The following is a 12,744-nucleotide window of genomic DNA, read 5'->3' as shown; positions in this document are numbered from 1 at the left end:
CCTTGATCTGTTTAACATCATTTGGGAAATATTTAAAAAGAAAATAAAATTCAAAAGGGGGTTAATAATTCTGACTTCAACTGTATGAAATGCCATCTCTGGAAACATCCTCATTCACACACAAACACTACAGACAATTTAGCTTACCCAATTCATTGCATGTCTTTGGACGAGGGGGAGGGGGTAACCGGAGCACCCAGAGGAACAGGGGGAGAACATGCAAACTCCACTCAGAAATGCCAACTGACCAAGCTGAGGCTCGAACTAGTGACCTTTCTTGCTGGGAGGCGACAGCACTGCCTACTGCGGCACAGCGTACATACTGTCATTGTAAAAGTTTAGATGTATTTTCTTCTTAGATTATCGATGTAATCAGCTGCTTTGCTAATTGCAATTTAAGACGCTGTGCAGGTCTACACATTCCCTCTGCTGGAAGAGAATGAATCTGTCGTTTTAATCTGCATGTCTGTCAATGTAGGTTTGTCCCAGTAGGTTTTTGTCACATAATTTCACAAAATCAGATTTCTTTTCACTTCATATTTTGAAATGATAGAATTTATTTTAGACCACAACCCACCCAACATAATGTATGCTGCTCCTTTGTGTGGATCATGATTAAAGTGCAGTAGTTGCCAATTGAAAACAGAGCAGATTTAGCCTGTACTAAAGCAAACATTTTGTTCGAAACAGCCACTTTGCTTGTAAAAATCAGAAACGGCCATGGAAAATCATGATGAAAGCATCACTATTTGGGTCAATAGTTTTCATTCATTCATTCATAAATTCATTTTCTATTCTGCTTACTCCCTTTGTTAATCTGGGGTCACCACAGCGGAATGAACGGCCGTCAATACTATTATTTGAAATGTTTAGGTTTATTTTTTATTGATAATGGTATTTATACAGACTTTTATTTTACTACTAAAAGGACAAACCCTAAACCCTTAAAATGAAACAGAAATTAATGAAATATTTTATATTTTTATAAATTTGTTGTTATGCCAGGTTTAACAGGTAAGAGATTTAATTTTATTACTATTAGCTTAACAATAGCTCATCTGAATGACTTAATATAGATTCTATGAAAGAACTTTAATAATTATATAGCCTGTATTTTTATGCTGAAGACAATAAATGACTCTAATAGGTTTAAATAGATGAAAATGAAAAGTGTTTTTGACATATCAAACATTGTATCTAATTAATCCTTAAATATACAGTACATTCTTTTTTATATCATATATATAATTCGTTTTTTGTTTAATATATAGAGTGATCAAAAGATTCAATTAAATCAATTTAGCCATGCATTTAGTGTAGTTTTATATGGTGACAGCAGATGGCAGCAGAGAGTCAGATGGAGAAATGGAGGAACAGGTGGCCACTGGCTTGAGCTCTGGATTAACAACATGCAGGGGGAAAAAAAACACCACAAAAACATCATGATCATCATCCCAGGAGGACACTGTTAAACGCAAAAACACTCAAGGAAAGATCGTGCTTTTTGTGTTTTACATTTACCAAAAAACAAATAAAAAATGAGAAAGTCATTTGTAACGTAATTAAAAATATACACACACACACACACACACATATATGTGTATATATATATATATATATATATATATATATATATATATATATATATATATATATATATATATATATATATATATATATATATATATATTTATTTATATATATATTCTGTTTATATAATTTGATTAACAATATTTTTATTTTATTTTATTTTATTATTTTATTTTATGTCATTCTATTTTATTTTATTTCATTTCATTTCTATTTTATTTTTTTATTTTATATATTATTATTATTATATAAAATTTATTAATATTATTATTTTTAATTTTTATTTTATTATGCCCAGCTTTACATATCAGCTTTTACATCATTGCCTTACAACTTTACCCACATTTTTTTATATTTATAAAACCTATAATTATGATATGTAAAGAGTGATTAGTGATGCACATAGCAAAATTTACCATGCACATTTTTCTTTTAGTTTTCTTTAATATAATTGTTTGCACATAATATAATAAAAATTCTTCATATACTGAATGCCCTCATGTTAACAGTATAACATCTTCTCTCAATTACTATATGTAAATCCAATACCATACAGCCTCCATATAGTCCTGTGATTCTTACAAATTGGCTTTTGTTTGAAACACAGCCAGTGTGTTGACATATTTTTGGCTGTGGTAACGATCCCCAAAAACGTTGTAAGCATGTTTGATGTGACATCATTCATCCTCTCCTACGGCCTGTCAGGTTAGAGGTATTTGACTAATGATATAGTGGTCGACAGAGCTGTAATTAGGGGTTTGGTGCCCAGCTGGTGCCCACTAGCACAGATGTTAATGCTGGAGGTCTGGGGGAGGAGATGCAGGAGGTTCCGGAGGGGTGGGGTGGGGTGGGGTTGTGAGTGCCGCCCCTCTGTCGCACACTTCTCTTGGGACACTGACTGTCTGGTTGGTGCTGTCATTTTGTTTTAGCAGATGTATGGATAAAAAAACCTGCCCATTACTGCAGCGACAGGAAGAGCTAATGATCCTGCTGTGGAAAACAACAGGAAGTAAGAATGTGAGAGACAGTTGCGTTTACTGTTAGTTATTCATGAAACCAGCGTTAAAAAATATAAACGTTTCAGCAAATTTTTAGTCATTCTTGACTGGAAACTTAGATTTTTTTTTGCTCAAACAACAAGATTCAAACAAAAAGGACTCAAACACTTTTTTGCTTGCACAGTCAGAAATAAAAAAATACAAATAAAAAATATGTCATTTGCTTAAAACTTGTTTTGTTTGGTCCAGCTGGTATTTTAGTTACTGCCTTACAATTTTGTTTTCAATTAATCTTATCTTGTATTCAGACTATAAATTCATCAGATGTGATTTGAAATTATTTTCTAATTTTCTAAATATTTTTTTTACAAATTACTAAATATTACTAAATATTTTTCTACGTTTTTCTTATTTTAAAGCACATTATATTTGTATATGTGCACATAAATGATGATAATAATAATAATAACAATAATAATAATAGTAACAACAATAATAATAACAATAATAACAACAATAATGCTAATAATATAATGATAATAATAATAGTAACAACAACAACAACAGCAACAACATTCACATTAAAAACAATAAAAACAGCACTGGACTGCACGGTGTCGCAGTGGGTAGCATGATCATCTTACAGCAAGAAGATTGGTGGTTCGCGCCTTGGCTGGGTCATTTGGCATTTCTGTGTGGAATCTGCATGTTCTTTCCATGTTCGCGTGGGTTTCTTTTGGGTGCTCCGGTTTCCCCCATAGTCAAATGACATGAGGTGTAGGTGAATTGAATAAGCTAAATTGACCGTAGTGCATGTGTGTGAATGCAAGAGTTTATGGGTGTTTTCCAGTGTTGGGTTTTGGCTGGAAGGGCATCCGCTGTGTAACATATGCTGAATAAGTTGGCGGTTCATTCTGCTGTGGCGACTCTAAATAAATAAAGGGACTAAGCTGAAAAAAAAAAATGTAATGAATGAATATTAATAATAGCAATACCAATAGATATATCAATAGTAACAACAACAACAACAACAACAATCACAAAAACAACAATATTAATAATGATAATATTAATAATAATAATTATAATAGTAACAACAACACAATAATAATAATAATAATAACAACAATAACAACAACAACAACAATAATAATAATGATAGTAAATGTGATAATAATAATAATAATAATAATAATAATAATAATAATAATAATTATTATTATTATTATTATAGTAGTGGTTGTCATAATACTATTCAATAATAATAATAATAATAATTATTATTATAATAACAGTAATAGTAGTAGTATTCATAAAAAAAATAATAATAATAATAATATTTTTTTATATTTAACTTTTCATTGATTAATAATGTTCCTTTTAGAATTAAGCAAACACACACAGAAACCAAAACAAATAAATGTTAACAGTTAAAAGCACACATACACTTTTGTTTGTTTGTGCAGTCACTAGGGCGGCACCATCATGCATTATTTAGTAGTGATGGATGATGGGGTATTTTGAACACACCCAACCCCTCAGGTCATAGTTATTGTGTGGCTGGACAAAATGCTGAGATTTACTACAATCTTATGAAGACATTAAATGGCCATTAATGATAGGAGACAGCTCATTTAACTGCAACTGAATTACTGTACACCAGACACTTCATATTCCAGATTAGTGACACTAATAAATTTAATCATTCGCACTTCAAGAAATGATAAAAGTAGTAAAATAAGACACATAAGACAATAGCACTGAAAGAAATAAAACACACATTCATTTAATTTTTTATATATATTTTATATGTTCTGCTGTTTTTGTGGTAGTGTAAGCAGTAAATGTATATTTGCTTACACTACAACAAAAAACAGCAGAACCTTCTTTAAGTTGCTGAGGTGAATTTAATTCACGTGAGTCAACTATGCCTGAATTGTGTGGCTGAAATGGAAGGGGCTTTTAAATGGGGCTTGGCAGGGACCCCAAGGGGTCTGCAAGAAACTGCTGGAAATGGAAGATCCATGGAAATGTGTGGAGAAAATGCATCAAAATGAAAAAATAAACAAACAAGAACAGCAAAATAAGATTGATTAAACGCACATTAGAATGAAACAAAAACAAATAATAAAAAACATAAAACAAAAAACACGTGATTGAAATCATTCATTCATACATTTTTTTTCAGCTTAGTCCCTTTATTAATCAGGGGTCACCACAGCAGAATGAACCGCCAACTTATCCAGTATATGTACAGTGGAAGCCCACAACCCAGCACTGGGAAACACCCATACACTTGCATTCACACCCACTCGATTGAAATAATATGTTAATTATAAAATACTTAATAAAACGATTATGGTTAAATGAAAATTAAATATATAATAATAAACAGCATACAATGTTGTAAACAAACAAACAAAGAACAAAATAAACAAACAGATAACCATTACATAAAATGTTAATAAGAAATACTACAGAGGGGAATTTTTTTTCCAAAATGTTCACAATATATCTTTATTGAGAAAAAACAACAACATTATATAGGATGAGGACATTGTTTTTATTATTGCTTGAACTGACAATACAAGAACATCAGCAAGTCCAAGGTATCACAGACTGATCTTAAAAAAGGTCAATAATATACATAGTGAAAAGAAAAAAAAATCACATCCAAATTCAAATAAAAGCAGTAGACAGAAATGAAAATTTAAATTTAAATAATAAGAATTATAGTATTATTAATAAGAAAATAATAATGCCTGAAATACTAAATTGCAGTTACTCTTAAACAAATAACCATAAGAAAAGCAACTAAAATGGAGGATCTTCTTTAAATACTGCATAATATTTAAGGAATATTAGTTTTTTATAGTCTTAATACGGTGAAGTGTTTTTTGGAGGGAGTTAAGTTCCTTTCTTAAATAAGCAAAGGATTTTGTAATTATTTGCGAATTTCTGTTGGTGAGTGAATTTGCCATAAAAGATCAATAATGTCTATGATGTGTTCAGGGGTTTATCTTTTGGATTCACTAGATTGGCAGAATCAAATGTATGAGATCTTTGGAGTGACCAAGATTGCTTGGAGATTAGACCATCAAAATACGTGTCTCCTGTGCTTGTTTGCAGGACGGGCAGGAGCTGTCGATGTCCAAACATTTAGAAACATTAGAATTTAGCAGATACATTTTATGTAAAATTTTTAAATGTATATCTTTTGCCTTGTTGGAAATGCAATATTGAGCAGCATGGTGGCGCAGTGGGTAGCGCAATTGCCTCACAGCAAGAAGGTGGCTGGTTCGAGCCCCAGCTGGGTCAGTTCAGTTGGCATTTCTGTGTGGAGTTTGCATGTTCTCCCTGTGTTAGCATGGGTTTTCTATGGGTGCTCCGGTTTCCCCCATAAGTCCAAAAAGATGTGGTGTAAGTGAATTGGGTAGGCTAATTCTTCCGTAGTGTGTGAGTGTGTATGACTTTGTATGGATGTTTCCCAGTGGTTGCAGCGGGAGGGGATCCACTGCATAAAACATACTGGATAAGTTGTCGGTTCATTCTATTGTGGCGACCCCAGACTAATAAAGGGATTAAGCCGAAAAGAAAATGAATGAATGAATGAAATGAAAAATTTCCCAGGTAAAAGCCAAGTTCTATTCCAGTCTATATCCTCAACCAAGGACCTGCAGTAAAACTTTCCTCTTGAAGAAATTGTCCTTTTAAGTTGAAAGATTTAAAGCACAAACCTTACATTTCTTATCTAACAGACTAACATCTTGTAAAAGCAAAGGGGAATGAATATTCACTGAATGAGCTCCTTGGGTTAAATCCACAGTGACTTTTAACAAGGTGAACTAAACCGGGTGATGTTGATTTAAGGATGAGGACAACGTGCAGTACATTTGGGTCCAAACATTACATTTTGGGTCCGTGGCTTTATCAAATCGAAATATGACACCTGATGTATGGGAAACACATCTGTAAAAAGTTAAAACAAAAGCACATTTTCCTGTTCTAAACACAAAGTAGCAGCTAAAATGAAACAGTTACAAAACGAATCCAGTTGATCCCGTTTCTAAGTCTCCTTGGTTACGATGCTGCTGCAGCCTAGCGCCAGGGACCGAAGCTCAGTGATCTCGTGTATGATTGGCGGATTCCCACCTCTGCTCGTCTCCTATTGGTGGCTTTCACAAATACGCTTGCCTCATTGCATAGAAAGCTCCCCCTTTTTACTAGAATCTAAACACCGTTTTAAAAAAGGTTGGATAATTTTGTACATGGGATTGCCTGGGTGAAATCTGCGGAAAACCCCTTTCAGGATATTTTACAGTGGACTATTTCTACCCGTTGATGAATTAAAGGGAAAGGTAAGAGGGGGATCTTGCTGCTGGCTTGTGTATTGTGTGATGCTCGCGAGGACGGGAATCTGTTGACATTTTTTTCACATTCGGCGCCATTTTCAGACATTCCCATTCACGCGCACCTGCTCCCACATTATGACTCTCGATATCAAAGTATTCTGATCGACAGCTTCTTTGAGAAACTACGAAAGCTTTAAAGTTATTGTCGTTTTGAGCGCGCTTTGATTTATTGTATTGTTATAGGTGCACTGTTGGCGAGTGCCTTTTTCATTCAGACTGGTTAGTTAAAGAGACTCACTAGTCAACTCAGTGCTTTCTTGTCATGTGCTTGATTTAAAAGAATTCAATAACTGTCGCGAAAGAGATCATATCTGTGGAGTTTATTATGTCCGTTCAGTTGTGTCGTGGGAAATTGTTCCGTTAGGCTGAATCAAAATAAAGCGCATGTTTACTTGAGAGGCAGGTATATTTACTGTAAACCATGATATATTATGCCTCGGTGTTTATTACTGAAGCTTGTTGTGAATCTGCGGCTGTAAATTAACGTTAACTGTTTGTTGGGGGAAGGATAATTAGATTAAAACCTCAAATTAAAAAGATCTGAAGTTACTCTCTTTCTTTCTTTCTTTCTTTCTTTCTTTCTTTCTTTCTTTCTTTCTTTCTTTCTTTCTTTCTTATTTAATGAATAAAGAATTTGTTAAATGTAACCTTGGTCGGCTGATGGTATTTCAGCTTGTTTTATTTAAATTAACAAAATCATTTGTGACATAAACTCTTTAGCTATTTATATCATCAGTGTCATTTTTAAGATTACAGATGGTTGTGTTATGATACAAAAGCACAAGTGTGATCCTAGATCACAAAACAGTCAAAAGTAACAATATTTTGAAATTGGGATTTTTTACATCTTCTGAAACCTGACTAAAGAGATTTCTGATGATGTATGGTTTACTCAAAAAATACATTAGCTGCTTGTTCAAACTACTTATTTAAAATGAGTTGAAACAAAATTTTTTTTAGAACAACTTAATTGTTTCATCTTTAATCCACTTAAATGTGCAAAATAATCAATTTGGGTTGGGACAACTTGTGCGGAACCAATCATTGTCTACTACAGTATTTGCTAAGATAGGACACTATTCATCTGAGATACAGCTATTTGACATCAGGAATCTAAGGTAAATAGTCTTTTATAGTTGTCCTAATTAAATTATTAGCTAAGCATATTAAAAATAAAAATTTAAGTTCTGATATATTTACAGTATGAGATCTACAAAACACAGGCCTGTAGGGCGCCTATTGAAAGGGGTGTTTTTTTTTCTGAAAAACTGGAGCTTGCAGTTATTTGCCTCATTTCTAAATAATTATGAGGTTTAATGCTGTATTTTAGTGACATTTTAAGCATAATTGATCGTATCCACACTTTCTGATTTATTAAAAATGTTTCTTACCATTTTGTCAAATTGCCATACAGTTTTACTGTTTACTACTATATTACTAAGTGTTTATTTACAAATGTGTATTTAAACTGTAAGTTTTGAATTAAAGTTTTTAAATAATGTTGAGATTAGCAGTTTAAATGTGACAATTTAGAATAAAGAAATGTGAAAAGATACGTTTGTTTAAAATACAACTTTGTTATCTATCCAATTTTTTTTTTTTTTTTGTTAGGGATCTGTTAAAACTTGTTTTAAATTAAAGTTGACTTTTATACGCAAATAGCAAACTGGACAGTACATTAAACTTTGCTCATTCAGAATTTGGCCACACATAATATTTAAACTAAACATAATAATAATTCAACAGAAGATTCCTTTTGGTCTTAAAGCCTTTTTTGATGGGTTAGTTTCACAATTTATGATAGCATAAAAGTCAAACAATGGAATAAATAAGCTCATACAGAGGACCAATTCTAGACCTTTGTCAGTGCAAGCTGGGTTTTTCGAACCACCCGAACCTCCCCATTTACGAGCCTGAAACATATTTATGGAACCTAATGTTTTCATTATATTCCAGTGGTTTTTGTCATAAAATATAGATCTATAGTTTTGACATCAACATTTTTAATATTATTTTTTATGTATTATTTTTATGATTAATATATTTTAATATTATTATCGGAATCTTATAAAACTATACCCATGCAGCATAACAGTGTTTTCCTTTGGTTTTGTTGTCTAGGAACATGATTAATGTGTAACGGAGTTTCACTTCAGCCTCCTGTGGTCTACAGAAAAAGAAATGTCTTTTTGTATCAGTCTCTATGAGAACTGATATTAAGTGTCTTGACCCTGCGGCACTGGATCTTTCATAAGTTTGACTTCAGTTTTGAAGTCAATAAACCACATGCAATGGGTACAGGAGATTTTGCATTGCATTTCAAACCCAGAGGCCATGTTATTGTAATAGCTACCTTCAGTTTATTGTTTCTGTGCTTTGGCCTCAGTCTGTGCGCCCATTCAGAAATGTTATGTAATCAAACCCCATTTATAAATTGAAGCCCTGTAAGCCTTCCCATTTATTTGTATGAAAAACAGAAAAAAGAGACAGGGACGTGTAATAAAAAGTGATTGAACAATGTTCTCTGATGTAATTTCCTGCTTCTTGTTATTGTCCTGCCATGCAGCAAAAACAGGAATACGTGTGTCTATATCACATGTTCATGTTAAGTAAGTAGACTACATTTACTGTATGAGGTAGTGATGTACTCAAATATAGAAATGTATCTTCTTTGCATTAAGTTTTATATACAGACACAGATCTGTGAAAACATGTCAAAACTAGGGCTGCATGATCACTGTAAAAAATGCAGGATTCCACACATTTCATTCATGTTGTCCCAACTCAAATTGATTAGGTTACCATAACAAAGTGGATTAAACATGAATCAATTAAGTTGTCCCGAAAAACTCAATAATTGTGTTATTGCTGAGCTCATTATAATGAAGTAAATTGAACAATCAAGAGAATGTGTATTGGGGCAAATTAAACATTGCAATATTTAGTTTTTCTGTAAAATGGAATGATTTACGAATGTTCGTAGAATGATAAAATGATTGGTGGGATAATTTTGTTGGGGGACAGCAAATTGGAAGGATAGATACATTCAGAAAAAAATATACAAGTGAAATAAACAGTGTAAATGTGCTCAGGGGTGTGTAAAAGTGTTCAGAAACAGAATAATCAAATACACCACTAAACTCAACTCAAATCAATTAAGTTACCTTAACAAATTTAAGTGGATTGAGCATAAAATAATACAGTTATCCCCAAAAAAACGCAATACTTGTGTTGTTTATCAGCTCATTAATGAAGTAGTTTGAACAAGCAAGAAAAATAAATTTTTAAGTGTATTGGGTGAAAATTACTTTGCAATATTTTGTTTTTATGTGAAATGAAATGATTATAGAATGATTTAAATGATTGGGGGGATTATTTTGTAGGGGGACTGCAAATTAGAAGAATAGATAAATTCAGAAAAACATTTATACAAGTGAAATAAACAGTGTAAATGTGCTCTGGGGTGTGTAAAATTGTTCAGAAATTGAATTATCAAAAACACCACTGTATAAATTAAATATCATTGATCTTTGTTGAAGCTACAAAATGTATATATATATATATATATATATATATATATATATATATATATATATATATATATATATATATATATATATATATATATATATTTATTATTTTTTTTTTTGTATTTCTTTTTTTTTTGTTTATACCCGAAAGCTTTAAACTGGATTTGAATGTTTGCAGAGTAAAATACCTTAAAATTTTCACTCTGTAAGCTCATTAATTGAGAAATTACACTCAAAACTGAGGTCAACTATGATTCTTTCTTGACATTTTGAACATATTGCTTAATTTGTAAATTTGTGATATCAGTGCAAAAAATTATGGTGAAGATAATGAATTACAACTTGGTGTAAAGGTAAATGTCCAAATATTAATAAAAAAGAAAAATTAGATTTAACAATGTCCTTGTTAAACATTACTTACTAAAGTATGAACAACCCATTAGGCATAATAACATGAAACTAAACCTAACCATCATCCAAATCCAAACATGTAGGAGTTATTTATATTTCTGAGTACTTAAATAACACAGCATAATCACACTTTGACAAGGACAAGTAAAATAAAGTCTGAAGTTTTTTGTTGTTGTGAAAATAGGTTCTTCAGCATACAGAGGCTTCGTTAGAGTACAGTTTTCGTTCCTTAAGTGTCTACTTATTGTGAAGGTTTCATGATTGGCCCAACAACTTCAACACATTATGTATTGCATATTAGATCTCTCAGAGTCCATCCAAGGTGTGTGTTCGTAGATGATTCTAGTTGTGCTGATTTAGACATTCTTAACAGAATTATAAGATCTTGTTGGAGGTTATGAGTCCACAGCTGGAGTGCTATAATTAAAGTGTTAATGTTTTAGGACCCTTGGTGTTACCATAATAATAGTGTACAGCAGGTTAATATTTTGATATTCTATTCTTGTTTTGAAAGCGTTCTTGTAGTATATTTTCTTACCGCTCCTCCATTCATTGTGTCTTCTAGATGTCTGTTTTATCCTCAAGCGACTGCCCCCATCCGTTTTGTGTCCATGGAGATCAGGTGCACAGTGGCGGTCTGTGCAACCATGTGGTCATTGATTGGTTTGATTGTTCTGAGTTCATCCTCCTGAGCCCCTGTGTGTGTGTGTGTGTATGTGTGTGTGTGTGTGTGTGTGTGTGTGTGTGTGTGTGTGTGTGTGTGTGTGTTTATGGCCTCCTCTACAGCCACTTGCCCTTCAGTGGTCCCAAGAGGGACATCTCAATTTACGTAATTTGGTCACATTTGGTCTGTCCATCAGCAGTTTAATGAAAATTGGCATCTTAATGTGGTTTATTGGCTCTTTGTCTGGCTTAATGCTAGTTTGTGTTTAAATATGCAGGGTGTTAAGGGTAAAGTGTGTGATTTTTGGCACCATTAGTGGCACCAAATGGAAGTACAAAAACTGTTAGATTTTGACTTTTAAATTAAAACATTCATTGTTCGGTTGTTCTTGGTGGTTACTACTTTTTTTGTTTGTATCTTTGCATACTGGTTAGTTATAATCATGCTGAAGTAGGCTTTTTTATTGTGCTGTAGAGCATATCCATCATTGCAAGTGACATCAAACTATAGTTTAAATTATATTGGCCAGATTTTATAAAACATTTTTGCTCTTGCACACCAGAGTGATTTTTTTTCAATGGTGATGAGCCGAATGAATGTGCAAAATCACTTCCTTATGCTAGACCACTGGTACACAAGGTCGTGCTACACAACTTTACCCATCTCACACTCACTTTACCATGTTTTTTTTTCCTTGTGCATTTATCACGTAAGCTTTTCTACTTTTGTTTACTCCTCCACAAAGGCACACAAACACCTGTTTGCTGGAAAAAGTCATGAAGCCATGAAAGAAAATAAATTGAAATATAAATATGTAGTTCTTTTTTTGATTTGATCTGTAATTCTTGTATGCTCTGCTAGACTGTTTTGTGCTTAAGCACCACCTAGCTGTTTGGAAAAGTCACGATTTTTCAAACCAATAAAATTTTCTTGTTCCTGTGGTATATGCAGGGCTTATTTTGTGCCGGAACAGGCCGGATCTGGATACAGCACCTCTGAAATCTGATCCGGTATCTCATTTTACCAATCCCCCTCCTCAACTGCCCTCCTCCCCGTCCCCTGTTCACTTTCACTTTTTTCCGCGACTCCCCAACCCTCTTTAATTTCTTCCGCGACTCCCCAACCCTTTTCACTTTTTT

The 12,744-nt window shown here is 32.8% G+C and overlaps 1 protein-coding gene across 16 annotated transcripts in view; it reads left to right on the top strand.

Annotated features, from left to right (window-relative positions):
* The window catches only part of epb41a (erythrocyte membrane protein band 4.1a), a 165,654-nt gene that overhangs the window by 15,536 nt on the left and 137,374 nt on the right, over window positions 1-12,744 (top strand). For 10 of the 16 annotated variants that reach the window (XM_087295546.1, XM_087295543.1, XM_087295545.1 and 7 more), the window contains exon 1: window positions 6,811-6,946. The exons of the other annotated variants lie outside the window; for them this stretch is intronic. The gene's annotated coding sequence lies outside the window, so the exon portion shown is untranslated. Of the gene's footprint in view, window positions 1-6,810; window positions 6,947-12,744 lie in introns of those variants that run through there. 16 annotated transcript variants of the gene reach the window in all.

The sequence above is a fragment of the Danio rerio genome, chromosome 19 (assembly GCF_052040795.2).
Source record: "Danio rerio strain M-AB ecotype USA chromosome 19, GRCz13ab, whole genome shotgun sequence".
Taxonomy (NCBI): Eukaryota; Metazoa; Chordata; class Actinopteri; order Cypriniformes; family Danionidae; genus Danio; species Danio rerio.
Note: the sequence above shows the minus strand (reverse complement) of the source record. Positions and strands in the feature narration are given on the sequence as shown.